The sequence below is a fragment of the Sus scrofa genome, chromosome 3 (genome assembly GCF_054392235.1).
Source record: "Sus scrofa isolate SSC_HxYL_T2T_F1_AM1 chromosome 3, Sscrofa_HxYL_maternal_Yorkshire_Landrace_v2.0, whole genome shotgun sequence".
Lineage (NCBI taxonomy): Eukaryota > Metazoa > Chordata > Mammalia > Artiodactyla > Suidae > Sus > Sus scrofa.
In genome coordinates this window covers 91625794-91644590 of record NC_139385.1, presented here as the reverse complement: position 1 = coordinate 91644590, position 18797 = coordinate 91625794, and the positions used below count along the sequence as shown (strand labels likewise).

The window sequence follows — 18797 nt, the reverse complement described above, 5'->3', positions numbered from 1 at the left end:
ATAGCTCTTACTATCTTAGCTCTTCTAGCAGGTGTCAAGTGGTATCTCATTACGTCCCCCCAGCAGCATGTGGATGTTCCCTGGCCAGGGATTGAATCTGAGCCACAGCTACAACCCATGCCACAGCTGGGGCAATGCTGGATCCTTAACCCACTGTGGCAGAGACCAAGGCTGGATCCTTTCACCACAGCAGGAAAGCGGGAACTCCCTGGTTGTGGGTTTTATTTATTTATTTTTTAATTTTTTGCTTTTCAGGGCCAAACCGGAGGAAGTTCCTAGGCGAGGGTCAAATCGGAACTGAAGCTGCTGGCCTACACCTCGGTCACAGCAATGAGGGATCTGAGCCACCTCTGCAACCCACACCACAGCTCACAGCAATGCCAGATCCTTAACCCACTGAGCAAGGCCAGGGATCAAACCCACATCCTCATCATGGATCCTATTCAGACTCGTTAACCACCGAACCCGGAAGAGAACTCCCCTGGTTGTGTTTTTGATGACCCCTACCCTCCTTACTGCTAAAGATCTTGAATATCTTCCATGTGCTAGTTGGTTATATATTTCACTACATAAGATAAATAATTTTTGGCTGTTGCTTTTTAAAATCCCGAGAGAGAGAGATTATAAATTTCTCTAGGTGTGGAAGAGTCTCTCTTGTTCATTAACAGTTTTATCCCAAGTACACACAAATTTAAGAGTTGAAGGTCATGTATTTATTTCTGATGGCTGCTGTAACCTATTACCACAAGCTTGGTAGCTTAAAAACAACACAGGTTTATTCTCTTACAGTTCTGGAAACCAGAAATCTGATTCATGGGGCCAAAATCAAGGTGTCAGCAGAACCTCCAAGGGAGAATCCATTTTCTTGTCTTTTCCAGTTTTTAGAGCTCTTTTTTTTTTTTTTTTTTTTGCATTTTTTGGCCTATGACTCCCTCTTCAAAGTGAGCTAAGTAGCATCTGAAATCTCTTCTGCGTCTTTTGTAAAATGGTTGTCTTTCTCTTCTGCAGTAAAATCTCCCTCTCCCTCCCTCTTGTAAGATGCTTGTGATAACATTTAAGATCCACCTGAATAATGCAGGATAATCTCCCCACCTCAACACCCTTAACTTAATCTCACCTGCTAAGCCACTTTTGTTTTATAAAGTAACATTCACAGCTTCCAGGGATTAGGGCCTGGATATCTTTGGGAGCCATTGTTCAGCCCACCTGTCAGTAAGGAACGCAGTTTCACTGGCTCAAGATTTGGGAGTTGGCTGGTCCAGCGGAAGACCCGGATGGAGGAAGCGTTTTGGAGGCACATGTAAGCCCTGGGGGATCATAGCCCCGTTTATACTGCAGATCTCTTCCCTTTTCCTCCTTGCTTATTTCTTCCTAGAACATAGGAAGAGTTGACAGCATTCGAGAGCTGGGAGGGACGGAGGCGGGACTAGAACTCTTATGGGATGGTGGGGGCGGGGCAGGACTAGCAGCCGGGGTCTCTTTGCCCTTGTCCTCTCGTCCCTGCCTTTCCCCCACCTCCCTTCCAGGCCCACTGTCCCCAGAAGGGGTCTGGGGCTCTTGATGCCCTAGAGCTCAGTTGCTCCCTAGGTGACTCACTGTCACAGGCTCCGCGGCAGCCGCGCTGCGTCCCCGTGCGTGGCCACTAGGGGTCAGCATTCTCCACGCAAAGGGCTGCCTTCGAGAGGTGGGACTGTTCCCGGTCTTTCACAGCCGCAGTTAGCCTTGTTTGTTACTGTGTCACCGTCTTAGTCATACGGCCTTTTGCATCTTTATTTCTCGCCATAATGCGCCTCTCCCTGGGCTGCCTGGTATCTAACCCTAGACCAGGCAAAGAACCGCTTTTTGGTGTAGCAACCAGTGATTGGCTGATGGAGGGTTGGGGGGAGAGGGCTTCCTCCTCACCTGGGCCTGGCCCACCAAGGCCAGAGGCAGGAGGGTGTGTGCCTGGATGGAGTAGTGCCCTGAGGAGTAAAGGACTAAAGGCTCGGAGGCGTCACATTCTCTGTATGCCGGAAGCGGGGGGGGAGGACTGGTAGCAAGGAACTGCAGATGGTCCTAAGGATGGTTCAACTTATGATTTTTTGATTTTGTGGTGGTGTGGAAGTGAAGTGCCTTCAGTAGAATCTGGACCTCGAATTTTGAGTTTGTACCTTTTACGGGGCTGGCGATATGCGGATATTCCCTGTGATGCTGGGCAGGGGGCAGCACAGCCCTGGCTCCCAGCCGCACCATTATGAGGGTGAGAACCACCCACACACAACCATTCTGGATCCAGACAACCATTTGTTTTTCACTTTTAATATAGTATTCAATAAGTTACATGAGATACTTCACACTTTGTTGTAAAATAGGCTTTGTCGTAGATGCTTTTGCCCAACTGTAGGCTAATGTAAGGGTAAGGTGATGTATTCTAGGCTAAGCTATGAAGTCGGGTAAGGTAGGTGTGTTAAATGCATTTTCTACTTAATAGATTTTCAACTTAGGATGGACTTATCAGGACCTAACCCCATCATGAGTCGAGAAAGATCTGTATTAGATTTGGAATGAGTTTCTCACTAAGCTCATCAGATTCTTGGCCAAAATTAACCTGATTGCGAAATGCCCATGGCTTGTAGTGGGAGAGTGCCTGTCTCCAGAAGCCGGGCTGCAGCATGCAAAGGGCTGAGCTCGCCCAGTGGGAATTTCTTAACCCTGGGGCAGAGTAGTGGCTGCAGCAGGCTTTTGCTGTAGACTCTGAGTCACGCCTGTGATGAAGGCCTTGTAATTGGCTGCTCTCCCATTTCTTTGTGGCCTGACCTGAGGGGTTGCCCCCAGCAGCCTCTGGCCACACCACTGCTTTGCCACTGAACCCAGAAATGGCTCTTCTGCTGAAAAGGAGCTAAAACCTTAATTTCTTACACCAGTATTCTCCTCACAGCTTATTTTCCTAACCTCTGAGACCCATAGATTAGAGCTTAGATCTGGTGTCAGAAAAAGACCTGGATGTTAGATCTGATTTTGCCACTTACTAGCTGGGGCAGTTTCTTTACATCTTTATGTCTCCGTCTTCTTGCCTGTTAAGTGGGGGATGTTTAGTTCTTCACAACAGAACCTCCTGCATAGGGTTATTGTGAAGAATTACTCAGTAGTTGTAAAGATTAGAACTCAAGGCTTTAAAAACCTCATCTCTTGGGCATCCTAGGAAGGCATTAAGGCCAGTTGATGGGTGAGGCTGTTCCTGAGTGTGGAGCCAGGTGGCGCACGCACTGCAGGATAGGAACTAGAGCCTGGCCAAGCAGACAGAGCAGTGCTCCACAGCGTGTACCCTCATGGAAGGGGGACTTCATGCTCCCCTTCAGTGCAGCTCAGAGGTCATCCTCAGTAGTTCATCCCTCCTGTGAGGGCGCAACCTCAGTGACTGCGGGAGCCAGACCGCATGGGTTCAATCCTAGCCCAAGATTCACCAGCTGTGTGTCTTGGGGACTTTACTTCACCTGTGTGGGCATTGGCTTCCTCATCTGCAAAATGGGTACAACAACCCACTGTTTCAACAAGAGGGTGATGTGCGTGGTACTGCTGATCTGGGCACATGCCCCTCAGCAGCCTGGGATGGATGATCTAGATGGTGAATGTGAATTTTGATACTAAAGAGAAGATGTTTTGAGGAGAAAACCCAAGATATGCTGGGCTTTCTGGAGAGGCTGTTGTAACTGCTGGTCACCTTGCCTGTGTCTACAGCAGACCAGGCCACGGCAGTGCTTTTGGGTTCCTGGGCGTTGGTGAGCATGACAGCTGGCCCCAGAAGCATCTGCAGACCCTGCCAACGTGGAATCCCAGAGACAGTTCAAGGAAAAACTAAAAATTCTGGTTTTGAAGTAAATTAGTCTTTAAAGAGGACTGACAATCTATTATGAATAAAGCTGCTCCGATCATTCGCATACAACCTCGCTCCTCTCGGATGATTATCTAGAAGTACAATTTGGGGGTCATGTGGTTTCCATGCTTGAAGAATCTCTGGTTGAAAATTGTAAGACAGTTGGAGACTTGCTTCCCGTGTGGGAGAGACTCAGATGGGACAGTAGGGAGAATGCCACAGGTGTCCCTGGGCATTGATATGTTGTTTTGGTGAATAATGAGCAGCATGTGTGTGTGTGGGGGGGGCCGCCTTCTACGCTGTCTCAGGGAGGCCAGGGTCCACCTACTCTAGGGCATCTGTTACAGCAGCGGAGAGGCAGGGCCTTGGCCTGGCCACTCAGTGGCCTCGTATTGTACATCACTGTTTGGACTTAGGGGCTGTTTTTGGAATTTCTTTATTGTCAGTTTCATTCAAGGCAGAGTCACTCAGAATGAAGAGGCCCTCTAGGAGTTCCCACTGTGGCTCAGCAGGTTAAGAACAGGACATAGTGTCCATGAGCATGTGAGTTTGATCCTTGGCCTCGCCCAGTGGATTAAGGATCTGGCTTTGCCACGAGCTGTGGTGTAGTTTGCAGATACAGCTCAGATCTGGTATGGCTGTGGCTGTGATGCAGGCCTGCAGGTATAGCTCCGATTTGACCCCTAGCCTAGAACTTCCATATGCTGCAAGTGCAGCTGTGAGAAAAAAAATAAAAAAGGCTGGCCTGGGGCTGCAGGCACATGGCACTCAAGCAGTGCTGTTTCTGCTTCCTGGCCAAATTTCTTGACCAAGTTCCTACATGGATCATGTACATTCTCATTTTTTCATTTTTCAGCCTGTCACAACCAGAGACTTCTGCAGAGAATCAAAACATGGCAAAGATTTTTCATTTCCATAAACAAGGCCAAAACTGCCTCACGTACTAACTTCACTGACAAAACAAGCTGTGCTGCTTCATTGAATTTTCATGTGTTCCCAACCAGAGGGGAAAAGAGGACATTCATCCTCAGCCCAAACGTCATTGCAACATTACAAAAAGTATCATTTGGCTATAAACATTTTTGAGTAGGACTTTTTTCTCACGTCCTGATGAAATTGTTTCCCTGAAGTAAGCAAAGCAATGAGAACAAGACATAAAACCAAAAAAGACTGAAAATAGAGGAGAATGGAGCTCACGTCCCATCCAGCTGTAGGAATAACTGCAGAGCGCCTCTGTTTTCTATGCCAGGATGCAGACCGTTGCATGTTATTTAGCCAGGCCGAGGGGCTATTTGCTCTGCTTTCAGGAACAGCATCGGCTTGGCCCTGCTGTGATCTGATTTGACTTCACAAAAAGCCTATGGGTAGAGAGGATAGTTGTGCCCATTTTATAGATGACAAAATTTGAGGTTCCATGAAGCCGATTAGTTGTCCTCCCTCCTGCTGCAAACTTAGTAGCTAAGCAGAGCGGGTCATGGGGCGTCATGGGGCAGGATGCCTGAGTGTCAGTCACTGGGCTTCAGGATTTCTTTTCTGCCACAGTGTTCCCACACGGTAGTCGTAAGTGTCTCAGGGCCGTTGGTTACTCTTAGCCACAAACTCCTTACTCCCCCCATTTTTTTAAATTAAAGATTTTACCTAATTTACATCCTCTCCTAGAAGCTGGTTCTCAGGCCTGGGCATCCCACCTGAGTCTCAGACCATACCAGCATCTTTCCTTTTCAGCCACTTTCCACAGAGAGAGGAAGTTGCTCAGAGCCTATCAGTATTGTCTGAAGGTGGTTTTCTTTTTTTGTTTTTGTTTTTTTGTCTTTTTAGGGCCGTACCCACGGCATAGGGAGGCTAGGAGTTGAATCGGAGCTGTAGCCACTGGCCTACACCAACAGCCACAGCAAGGCAGGTTCCGAGCCGCATCTGTGACCTACATCACCACGCACGGCAACGCTGGATCCTCAACCCACTGAGCGAGGCCAGGGATCAAACCCGCGTCCTCATGGATGCTAGTTGGGTTTGTTAACTGCTGAGCCACAACAAGAACTCTTGTTTTTTTTTTTTTTATTTTTTTATTTTCCAGTCCTTATTTCCATAAACAGTGCTTTCTCTATAAGTCCTTTCAGTATGGGCTGCAAATGCCTCCTCCTCACCCCTCTTGACTCCAGACACAACCCTTAACCGGGGGACCGTGGGGTCCCAAACCTCCCCCACTACCAGGGGCCACCTCAGACCCAGATGTGAAATAGGTTTTGTCCTTCCACCAGGGCTCCTGCAACACAGGCCCTAATTGTCTCTGCATCTTTTTGTGGGATAAATATGAGTCCATAGTGAAGTTCCTGTTGTGGCGCAGTAGGTTAAGAACCTGACATAGTGTCCGTGAGGATGCAGTTTTGATCCCTGGCCTCACTCAGTGGGTTAAGGATGCAGCATTGCTGAAAGTTGTGGCAAAGTTTTCATTCGTGGCTCGGATCTGGCACTGCCATGGCTATGGCGTAGCCCAGCAGCTGCCACTCCAATTCGACCCCTAGCCTGGGATCTTCCATAGGCCACGGATGCAGCCCTCAAAAGAAAAAAAAAAAATATGATTCCATAGAGGCAAGAGGCACTCCCTCATTCTTAGGCCAAGCTTCCATCATGATTACTAGCTCTGCATGTGTTCTTGTGGGCCTGTGTGTCTTCCTGGGAAAAAAATCCTTCCCTGTTTATCATCCTTTTTCATTTTATAAGGTAGCATCTACTTTTTCGAACTGAATGAATGATATTCTTATATCATTGAATAATATCAATGAATATCAATGAATGATATTCTAAGTATTGTCACTGGCCATTCCTACTTTATGCAGTTCATCTTCGGGGCTCTTTGAGATAGCCCTAGTACCAAATGCTGAATAGTTATTATTGCCAGGAAATGTTATAGCATATTGTTTGCAAAATGATTATTTTGTTAAACTCTGGCAACCTGTAACATTAGATTAATGATTTATCTAAAATAATACCAAGCCACAATAATTTCTTCACTTTTCGGATTGGAAGACTTGCTCCACCCTTGCCTTATTCTATTCTATTTTCTATTTGATGAACACCTGGTATGTGCCAGCCTCCCAGGAAAACAAAAAGGGGACAATCCCTACTTCCAGGAGGGGTCGGAGATGGGTACTAAGATGGTCAACAACGTTGTGGAAGAAAAAGCAGGTAATTTTGGCTGGGTGGATGGGACAGCTTTGAGACCAAGGAAACTTCGAAGGATGGAAGCTTTTGATGGCACATACAGGGTGGGACATATTGAGACTCAAAGCTATAAGCTGGTGAGGATGGGTTTCCCACAGAGGAACTGAGTCTTGGGGTCTCTGGCCAGCTGCTTGTGTTCCTAGGTCTCCTCAAAATGTTGATCATTCGGAATTTGGGGAAACAAATTCCAGATGCTTCCAGGGCTCAGGCCCTGAAGGGCTCTCCAGCACACAGATAAGTTCAAGTGAACTTTGGCCTGGTTAGGATTTGAAGTGGGCAGGCTAGGCCCACTGGGGAAGGGGACACAGAGCCAGTGTGGTCTCAGAGACCTGACCAGATGGAACGGAGGTTCCCCCAAGCTCCCCCAAGCTTGACTTCCAGTTCCCTGTAGGCAGTTGTCCTGCTTGGCCAGCCTGCTGGTCAGTGGGGCAGCCCAGTCTTTCTTCTGCTGGTCACACACCAGTCATCAGGGCCACTGTCTGATGGTGGCCTCCCCTCTACCTGGCCCAAGGAAACTGGCTCTTTCACGGAGATGCTGTGAAGTACTCCAGAGATGATTGAGGCCACTGTTGGTCAAAATGTGGCCCAGGGCCACATGAGGGCACTGGTTAGCCAGGCACATCCCTGAATCTCATTCCAGGTCCCCAGCACCCCATCTCTGGGGTGGGCCTGGTGATGCAGACTGAAAACCTCTGAGCCAGCCCAGCCCTCATTTCATTTCACATCCAGTGAGTGGACAGGGGCCTGAGAGGAGGAGGGATTTGTCCTGAGTGCCGAGCACAAGAGCCCATGCCCACTGCTAGTCCAGTGCTGGTCACTGCACTCAGCACCCCTGAGCTTCACTTCTGCCTTCTTCTCCCTGAGCAGACCTGGAGTTTAGGTCCTGGGTGTCCAGTCCTGGCTGCCAGGTTAGTGGCCTGACAGTTGCAGTAGGAGCGGAGAAGCCTGGAGTTGGAAAGTGAAGCCTGCAACTGGCTCCCTGAGGCGGATTCTCAGTAGTTTCAGCCTGTGGCTGCCTTATGGACAAGCCCTTCCTCCACCCAGCCCCCAGTCCTCCAGCACACCCAGCTACCTGCCCTCAGCCCCAGCCCTACATGCGTGCACGTCTTCATAAACACCCACGTCTCATTCAAGCCCCACCTCCCCAACCTCAGGGGTCTCAGGCCCCTCCACCATGTGCCCCCTGCATCAGAATGCGAACCAAGATGTATGTGCCCTGAAATCAGCATTGAAAGACCCAAGTTGCAGCCCTGTGTGACCTTGAGCACGTCACCACATCTCTCTGGCCTATGCAGGACATCACTCTGTATGTTGTCAATTTTGCTTCTCATTCTGGCCTAGATCACCCCACCCTCGACCTGGGAAGACAAGTCAGACAAAGCCAACCCCCCCCCAGTGTGCCAAGCGGACCCTGGTTTTGCTCAGTTTTATTCCCTGCAGTTAGCACGCTGCTGTTGCATAAAGATGCGCAATAGCTATTTGTTGAATGACAGATAAATGTGAATGTAGAGGCACAGAGATGCCAGAATTGGGTAGAAAAGGCCCCTCCCGGCTGTACTTCTGCCAACGGCTTCTGTAAACTCCTTCCCTGAGTCTTTTAATAAGCCCCACTTTGCATTTGAGGGTCTGATTATAATCAGTAAAGCCCTAAAACGTGGTGGCTTTAGCTGTTTCATCTGTAAAGTGATAGACTGGATGAGATGGTCCCAATTCCTCCCTCTGCCTTTCCTCTCGTTCTCCCACCTCCTCCTATCAGTCAGCCTCTGGCTCACAGGTCCCTGCAGGTGTCTGTTGTCCTGAGCCCCCTGCCCCCATTCTCCCCTTGTTCATCAGGGTGCATCTGTGGCTGTAATACCTTAAGGGAAAGAAGCTCGATCTTCTTTTGGCTCCACCCTCTCCTCTTGATCGTGTACCCTCTTCAGTCCTCTGGGACCGCTCAGTCCACAAGCGCCTACTCGATGCCAGACCCTGCCCTGAGCATCACGGGCGATCAGACAGGAGACGTAGTTCCCGCAGTCCAGAAACCAGCTGTGTGTCTGGAGGAGGAGGCCAAGTGGAAGATCAAGTGACTATAAGAGGTGCCACCTGCCTGCACGTGGCTCACTCCCCAGGGAGGGTAAAGAGCTTAGCATCAGAGGCAGTGCTTTGGTGCCGGAGTTCTGCCTTACTGGCATGAGGGACCTGGGCACACTGCCTTACAGATCCGAGCCAGTGCCCTCATCTACAAAGTGGGGAAGGCTCATGAAATACAAGATCACCTTTAGGCCCGTATCACAGCAATAACTACTGCAGGCAAGATCCACAGATGGGTCTCAACTCAGTGGGTGGGAGTTGGAAGGGAAGACAGGGAAGAAGGATATTTGTAGAGTCTGAGTATCTCTCCCAAAATATTTACCAGTTATGAAGAGAAAAAGAGTAACTTTACTGTGGAGAAAGCTGGCCAACCCCATCATAAGTGGTCAAGGCTGAGATGACAAATTTAGCAAAATAGGACACATCCACCTCATGTGCCCCCTGTAGGATGCACTGAGGGCACCCCTCAGGAGGTGGGGGTGGGGGCAGTTGATGTTCTGGGCTGAGGGGGCAGGGAAAGCAGGTGGAACCTGTCAGGAGCCCCGGGAAGCTGAGCATCCTGTGTAGAAATCCAAACAGCCTGTTCGCTGCTTCCTGGTCCCAGAGGCTGAAATACAGCAGGGGAAAAGAAGGATGCTGGGAAGCAGTCCAGGAACAGTGTCTGCTGGGAAGTCACCCCAAATGCAATAGGAATGTGACTCTGTGTTCTGAGAGGTGGGAGGCCTGATGGCGTGGATACAGGAGGAGACTGAAAACGAGGCTTAAGGTCAAGTTCACTGTATGGGTGAGAGGGAGTGGTCCTGCCTGGAGCTTCCTAACACACCTGGAGGAGCAGCCTGCACCCTCCCTGAGCTGGCATAGGTGGTCTTAGAGGCCCTCGGGAGCAGCTGATTTGAGGGTCCACCATGAATAGGGTGGGGCAGCTTGAATGGCCTAGAGGACCCGGGTGAGGGCCTGGCGGGGACCTCCTGCTCTAAATGCAGCTCCCATCCTCTCCCCTCTGAGCAAAGATGTTAGAGCAAATGGGACCAGAATGGGACTTCCTATGTCTGGTGGAAAGTGTGGGTGGTTCAGCTGCTCAGGGCTTGGGGGGACCAGAGAGTGTCTAATCTGGTGTTCTCAATCCTGGCTGCACAGCAGACTCTTTTGAGGACTCCTTTGTAAAAACCCCAGTGCTGGGCCCCAGCCCCTAGACATGCCAATGTAGTAATTCCAGGTGAGACCCAGGCATATCTAGTTTTAGGGTATCAGTATTTCTGCTTTTTAACTTTTTTTTGTCTTTTGTCTTTTTGTCTTTTATTGTTGTTGTTGTTGCTATTTCTTGGGCCGCTCCCACGGCATATGGAGGTTCCCAGGCTAGGGGTTGAATCGGAGCTGTAGCCACCGGCCTACGCCAGAGGCACAGCAATGCAGGATCCGAGCCGCGTCTGCAACCTACACCACAGCTCACGGCAACACCGGATCGTTAACCCACTGAGCAAGGGCAGGGACCGAACCCGCAACCTCATGGTTCCTAGTCGGATTCGTTAACCACTGCGCCACGACGGGAACTCCTTTTTTAACTTTTTATTCTGAAAAACAGAACAATATTTCCCACCCCCTGCCCCTTTGCCCATCACCCTGATCAAACACTTTCCAACTCTTGGCCAGTCTTGCAGCAGCACATTTTCCACCAACTCCCCTCCACCTGCCCCTAGATTACTTGGAATGTAGGAATCTCAGACAGCAGGAATGACTGGGGCATCTCCAGATGGTTTTCATGTGCAGAAGGGTTGAGGCGGGCAGATCTGGTCCAGTATCTTCTCTGTACAGTTAACTGTGGCTCAGAGAGGAGAAAGGACCTGAAAAAAGTCCCACAAAATGTCTCTTCCTCCTTTCACATTCTATGAACACACGAACTTGGAGGCACCATAGAGACTTCTGGAGCATCCTTGTCAGAATGCTTCTGGGAAGCTTCACCCTGGTGCCAAGCCAAGGCCTCCACCCCAGGTGCCAGCCAAAGGGTTCTTTTCTTCTGGTTCCTGGCAGTGCTCTATCCTGCTTCATTTTGCTTAGTCTCATTGCAAGACTGCCCCCTTAATAGCTCCGTTCGAATCCTCTCAAGCTCTCCGTTCTGTTGCTTGAAATTCAGTGGTTCTGTTTTCTGGCTGCAGGACCAGGTGGGGTTGTGATGACTCAGGGCTGGGAGAGCCGGGAGTTTGGAGCCCATGGGCTCCATGACACTCCAGAGACATGGAGGTGAGTATTCCCAGAGGTTCCTGCTCTCTGAGGGCCAGGTGGTAGGGCCCCGGCAGTAGGTGAGCTTCCACAGGGGCCTGCCTGCTGCTGGCCTCTCACAAGCCATGTCTGTCTGCAGGGAGCAGGTCTTCACTGAGAAATGTGTGTTGTTGACTCAGGACCTCTTTCAGAGGAACTGGATCCTTAGTGCCCCCAGCGCTAGGGAGAGCTGGGCTTGGCTCGGCTTTGGTCAATGTGCAGAGGCTGGAGTTGTTTCCTCTCCTGCTTTTATGGTTCCCTCCATTTTCATCCTTGGCTGGGGGTTGGCCCAAATCCTGGTGCCCTTCACACTCCTGTGGGGACAGTCAGCACCCCCTCTTCCCTGTTCTAATAAAGAGGCTGCTGTTGTGGTCAAGGCCATGTGTGGGGTGAGGAGAGGGGGTGTGTCAGCACCCTGCTTCACTGCCCATACCTCCCAATGAAAGGATCAGGGATGCCACATCTTCATTTGACAATTAGCCTGAAGTCCCAGGGAAAGTGGAATTTGTCACCTTAAAAAAGCAGTAGCTTCCAGGAGCGCTACACCTGGAACACGGACTTGAGCTATTTCCACGTTCGTCACCTGCATGTTTAACCTCCAGATGGCTGGATAGAACTGGTACATAGGGGGCTGTTGGGGGTGTAGGGTTGTCAGTGTCGAACCTGGGTCTTCATTACAGACCCACCTCTGAAGTAGAAGAGAGCTGAAGAGTAGGATCCCTCTCCGGAGAATAAGGCAGGGCAGGCACATGGGAGAGCCCCAAAGATGCTTAGATTTCTGTGTGCCAGCAAGTCTGACCTCGAGGACAGGTACTCCTTGTTGTACTGTTGGAGAAAAGGAAACTTCAGCGATGGGTGGAGACTTGCTGGAGGCCATGAGGAAAGCCTGACAGCGCTAAGTGTTGGCCTTGGAACAGGATGGGAAGGTAACCTCCGAGTCCCACACCCACCTCTGGATGTGCACGGTCAGCTCAGTTCTCTGTCACGCCCACCCCAGCCATGGCAGGCAGCCTCCTATTTCACCTTCTGTAAAAGTATCCCAGAGACCCAAGCCAAGCCTTCATTTTTCTAGAAAATATGCAGATGCACTTTGTTATTATAGGCACACATGTAATTTTTTTTTTTTTTTTTGCTTTTGAGGGCTGCACCCGAGGCATATGGAGGTTCCCAGGCCAGGGATCCAATTGGAGCTACAGCCACCAGCCTACACCACAGCCACAGCAACACAGGAGCCAAGCCATGTCTGTGACCTATACCACAGCTCATGCAACACCAGATCCTTAACCCACTGAGTGAGGCTGGGGATCAAACCTGCAACCTCATGGTTCCTAGTCGGATTTGTTTCCTCTTAGCCACAACGGGAACTCCCACACATGTAATCTTTATTTTATATAAATGCGCATGCTCTCCAGGCAACTCTTAGTATGCAAGAATGTACTTCCCTAAAATAGATGGTGGCAGGTTCCAGGCTCAGCTTAGGCTGGGAAGAAGTGGTTGGGCTTGTAGAGACTGCTAAGCTCTTCCCTCTAAGTGGGTCCAGGGTGGTGTGACGTGGTGAGCAAGGCTAGGAGGTCACCTGGCCCTGTCACACGTGTGATCTGAGGGAAGTGAGAGATTCGCTAAAACTTTTATCTTCAAATTGCATGGACTGATTTAGCTTCTTGCTATGGTTGTGTTTGGTTAATTCTTTTTTCCTTCCTCCCCCTTTTTGGTTTTTTTAAAAATTAAAAATCCAGAGATTGCTATGCCTTGAAAAATGGAAACCTTCAATGGTGTTACCAAATTAGGAGTTCTTCTCTTCATTTTCAGAATCCTAAGGAATTTTATTTCAAGAAAACAAAAAATCATAGCAAGGTGAGGGAGTTCCCATTGTGGCTCAGCATCTTAAGTACCTGACCAGTGTCTATGAGGATGCGGATTCGACCCCTGGCCTTGCTCAGTGGGTTAAGAACCCAACAAGTGTCCAAGAGGATGCAGGTTCTATCCCTGGCCTTACTCAGTGGGTTAAATATCTGGTGTTGCTGTGGCTGTAGTGTAGACTGGCAGCGGCAGCTCCGATTTGACCCCTAGCCTGGAAACTTCCATATGCCACAGGTGTGACCCTGAAAAGAAAAAATAAATAATAAAAAATAAGGTGAGAGTTACTCTTTTTGCCTGTTGCCTGTTGCCAGGTGATGGCAGGCAGACAGCACTTGGGGACTATCCGGCCGTTCTGCCGAGTGTGGTGGGTGAGGTCAGGGAGACAGAAGGGGTGGCCCATTCCTGGCTCCTGAGAGTAGGAAAGTGTATAAGGCGGCCCAGGGGGCTTTTCTGTTGGCTGCAGCTCTGCGGTCTTTGGGAAGAGGCAGTGTCTGCTGCCCCAGAAGCAGGCTATCTCCCAGCTGTCACTGCCCGGCCAGCCTGGGTCCTGCTGACTGGGCGCCAAGTTTGTATCAAGTGATCCAGTCTCTCTCCCTGCCCATGGCTTTGAGAAAGTCCATCCCCACCCCAGCCCTGGGACTTTTGTATCCTACTGTCCTCCTGGCTTTGAATACTTGTCCACAGTGTGTCTCATTTCTCTGCTCCTGAAAGCAAGGTCACCTCTGAGGCCAGTAAGCTGCTCCTTCTTCTAGGTCTCTGAGCTCAGAAGAGAGTCCTACAGTTGCTTTGTTCCCTGTGGCATAATTAGGCTTTACTAGTCAGATGCCCCCACCACACTGGCCACCTGTGAGTGTGTGTGTGTGTGTGTGTGTGTGTGTGTGTGTGTGTAGGTGGGTGGGCAAGGGGGGTAGTTTTCATTCTCTTTTCTGAGCACTCCCTCCTTGCTCCTCCACCCTCAGGATTTAATTCCAAGGCCCTGAGGCCTCTCTCCCAACTCCCCAGATACTGGGGCCTGCTGGGGAGAAAGAATTAAATGGACATGTAAATATCCACAACGGCAACAAGCAGCCTTCAATAAGGTTCTGACTTGAATCCTGAAATCTAAATATTTCCAGGCAAAATCCTCCCTTCCTGCCTCCTAAATTCCCCTGCCTGGTACAGCTGACCTTAGAGCACAAAGACCTTCAGGGAGAGGTGGCCTGTGGCATTTCAAGTGAAGCCGTGTCTATGGATGAACATTATCATGGGCATAGAAGCTTTTGGCTGAACGATAACCAGGCCTGACCTTCTTGGCCAGAGGCCCAGGCACACAGGGTCCTTGGTGACTTCACTATGGCCAGCCCACCTTTGGGGGCTGGGTCCACTCGAGCACCCAGTGCAGTTCCCCTGGCACCTCCCTTTCATTTCATTCACCTGACAAGGGCACAGTCCCTCACAGGGAGCTGCCCAAATAATTTCCTCTGGAGGAAATGTCAGCTTCCTTTATTATCTTCTGTTCCCCCATGATGGCTTAGGGCTTCTTTCTTTCTCTGAGGAGAAGACTGCAACCAAGACCCCTATTTAGGTAAAGCTCTCCCGCCCTAAGGGCTTCTCACCTGGGCCTGTCCTGAGAATAGTGCCTTTGGTGCAATCAAGGTCTGTTGGCAACAGCAAGCTGCATGCCCCTTTCTGAAGGCTGAAAGCTGCTGCTTTTCAAGAGGAGGCCACACTAAGGGATCATGAGTATGAGGCCAGAGTGATAGAAAGAAATTCAGCTTCTCAAGATACTGGTCTGCGGTTCCAGGCAGAGCAATCTCCAGACCTTGGGCTGGCCCAGGAGCAATCAGCAAATCATCAGCTCTTATTGGGCACTTAATGTGTGCAAAGGCTGTTAAGGAGAGGAGCCGAGGTGTCTGATCCACCTCCCAGGAAGCTTAGAGACCAGTTGGGGAAATAAGACCAACTCAGGGAGCAGTTGCAGCACTTCAGGGCTACCAACTGACTCAGTGACATTGGACAATGCTCTTAACCTCTCAGAGGCTCCTTACCTCATCTGTAAGTTGGGAACAATATTAACAAAAGCCAAGCCTGGACCAGCCAGATGATGTTCAATGGAGTTCAGAAAAGGACAGGTGCCTTTGGGTGCAGTGGTCAGAGAAGGCTTCCTAGATTGGGGGCTCCTTGAAGGTAGGGGCTGTGAGATTCATCTTTTCTCTCCAGGTCTACTCCCGGGAATTCAGCAGGTACTTACATGCATTTTGAATGAACAGATACAAGAGAGGGAGTTCTCTTTGTGGTGCAGTGGAAACGAATCCGACTAGTATCCATGAGGATGAGAGTTTGATTCCTGGCCCTGCTGAGTGGGTCAGGGATCCTGGCGCGTTGGTGAGCTGCAGCGTAGGTTGCAGATGTGGCTCAGATCCTGTGTTGCTGTGGCTGTGGAGTAGGCTGGCAGCTATAGCTTCGATTCGATCCTTAGCCTGGGAACTTCCATATGCCATGAGTGCAACCCTAAAAAGGAAAGAAAAAAAAAAAGATACAAGAGAGAAAGGAGCTAAGGCTGAGGTTTGAAAGATAGTAGGATTGACAGGTGCCTAGGAGAAGGGAGGGCCTTTGGCCTTTCAGGCAAGGAGCAGACTGAGCCTGGCCACCTAGGTGGGGATAAGGGGTGTGTGGCTGTTGGGGCCCATCTGCTTTGCTGTTTGTTAACACTCTCTGCACAGCAAAGCATTTAATGTCTGGACTCTTCTCCAGTCTTCAGGGCTGCTGACTCTGCGCAGTAAGGCTATGGTGTTTGGGCTGTAAGTCCTCTGGGTTGTCACTCCACATTCCCAACTTACCAAAGTCCAAATCGGGTGTATTTGCCAATCTGCCTGTTCTTGACCTAAATGTCAAGATCAAGGAGGGTGCCCCTCCAGTCTTACTTCTGGTCTTAATGGACAGTAGGTAATGGGTGGTAGAAAATTGCTTTTGGGTTCTCCGAGATTCTTTTTTCTTCTTCTGCTTTTTAGGGCTGCACCTGCAGCATATGGAAGTTCCCAGGCTAGGGGTTGAACTGGAGTTACAGCTGCTGGCCTGTGCCACAGCCACAGCAATATGGGATGCAAGCCATGTCTGTGACCTACACCACAGCTCATGGCAATGCTGGATCCTTAACCTACTGAAGCGAGGCCAGGGATTGAACCGCATCCTCATGGATACTAGTTGGATTCATTTCCACTGAGCCACAGTGGGAACTCCCTGGGTTCTCCCAGATTCTAATGTGTCACTCAGCCAGTGCCTAGAACTATGTGAGGCACAGTTGAGAGAGAAAAAGCGTACGACAGAAATGCTTCCCTCAGAAACCCATGGAGGTTAGCGAGATCAAGACTAACACAGTCAAAAAAATGAGACTACATAAGAGTGGCCATTAAAGACAACCTTTTTAGAACTTAGCCCTGGCTGGCTTCCTGGGGAGGCATAGTACAGCACAGAAGGAAACCCACGAGTGGTGGGGGTGAGACGTTTCTAGAGAGGCCAGAACTGCCTCGAACAATAAAAAACCAGACTCAGAGATGGGAGACGTTCAGGCGACAGGACTCATATCCATCAGGTGGCCTCTCTCTCTTCTATTACAAGAATGTTAAATAATAATAGACATTTCTGAGGTCTCAGTCACTGTTCTAACTGCTTTAACAAAAGGAGGCCGCTTGATGCTCCCAATAACATGGCGATATCAGTACTGTAGTTGTCCCCACCTTATGGACGTGAAAACTAAAGTATCAGGAAGATCTAGCCATACGGCCAGAACCTGGGGTGCTGACTCTGGAGTCAGGTTCCTGATCACATGCTTAGCTTCTTCCCATGGGGCTGAGCTGAGGCTCTGGCCAAGATGTGGGTGCCGAGAACATAGTGGAACTGCAGCAGAGGTGGTAGGCAGCCCGTGGCCCTGGGCGTTCTGAAAGGATGCCCAGCACAGAGGACCCACAGCAGGGCCTCATAGCAGCAGAGACAACACTATGCTTCTCCATCCCCCACCCCCACCTTCCTTCTTACTCCTACATCATGACAAGCAGCTGGGCAGACCATGGCCCCCCAGGTTTATCAGGCCTGGGATGGGTGGGCAGAGAATATATCAGCAAAGAATGAATTACCTGGTTACTTCCAGAAGGGAGTACAGGGGGATGCTGGACAGAGCTGGATATGGACCCTGCTTCTTTTGGAAACTTCCAGAAGAGAAAGAGGATGGCAGGACTTCCTGGAGGTACCTAGGCTTGAGTTGACCATTGCAGAAGGAGTAGAAGTAAGGGGGCCCATCATCCCAGACAGGTGATGGGCAGGACCCTGGCAGGTCCCCTGGGCCATGCAGGGACCCGGATGGCCACCATGAGGATGGGAGGGGCTGGGGGGTGGGGTGGGGAGGCCTTCCTTGTCAGCTTCGGGAGGGTCTGCCTGTCCCGCTCTGAGTCCTCCAGGAGCCCGAGCAGAGAGCTGCAGTTCCTTCACAAACCGTTGTTCACTCTCTCCATGTAAAACTGAAGCAGAGGGAGAGAGAATTTTGATTTTCCTTTCATAAAAGACAAATCTTCTAATAGCTACTTTGCCCAATCCAGCTCCTTTGATAGGAATTGTGTGCGTAGAGCCATTTCAATGAGCTCTCTATCTGGGGTGAGAATAGCTCCATTTCTCTGCCATGTTTGCTGCCACAGTGCTCTGTGCCCGCAGGCTGGCAAATCCTCTCCCAGAGCTCAGCCTCCAACCCGCTCTCCCACCCACTCTGAAGATGCTTCTCTATCTAGAACAAACAACACTCTGTCTTTCTCCAGGCGTGAAAGCGTGGTAGCATTCCTATATAAAACAGCAGCAGCTGGGGACCTTAGTTGTGTTAAACAGGAGGCAGCAAATTCGAGAACTGGATAATGAGAAGCTGCAGCATGCAGATACTGGGAAATACAAGCATGAATAACTCCACCCTTCTCTTCAAGAGGCTCAGGGACCCAGGGAACCCAGAGGAAAAGACAGCCCTTGGTGCCCTCAGAGCTGGTGGGGTGACTGACTTTACCAGTTTTAGCACCCAAAACTGGATGGTTTGGGGAAGTGTTCCTGGGATATGGAACACTTCCCCAAACCACCCCAGTGCCCCTCAGATAGGGACTGTTGTTCACCCTAAAAGGGGGCTATGACTGTTGGAATTCACTTCTTCATCTCATTCCTTGCCTCCACCCCCACCTCTATGGCCTTTTCAAATAAACCAGCATTGCATTTAAAATAATAATGGTAATTGATAATGAAAACAATAATACTTTATCCTTTACTTCTTCCAGGGGATCAGGATAGGCCATCCCCAAATATGCCCTTTTGGAATAAGGATTATTTAAGCTGAAGGCAATTGAGAAGCAATAGTTGCAGGAAGAGTTCTCTGCCCTCCCCTTTTCCACCTAAAAGCAGGGTGTATGTTTCTCTTTTGAAGACATACCCGTTCCCGAACCAGGAAAACAATAGTAACTCTTATCACGAGTCAGCCCTGAGATGAGTCTGCATAAGTAATCTTTACTAAAATTACCCTTATCTCCCA

General features: G+C 49.9%; 1 protein-coding gene across 10 annotated transcripts in view; it reads left to right on the top strand.

Moving 5' to 3' along the window:
- LOC106508312 (BTB/POZ domain-containing protein KCTD18-like) overlaps positions 1-18797 on the top strand; it is a 233359-nt gene that overhangs the window by 139083 nt on the left and 75479 nt on the right. For 3 of the 10 annotated variants that reach the window (XM_085019138.1, XM_085019144.1, XM_085019135.1), the window contains one exon: positions 256-3922. The exons of 6 other annotated variants lie outside the window; for them this stretch is intronic. The gene's annotated coding sequence lies outside the window, so the exon portion shown is untranslated. Of the gene's footprint in view, positions 1-255; positions 3923-18797 lie in introns of those variants that run through there. One more of the 10 variants, XM_085019137.1, reaches the window with a different exon arrangement.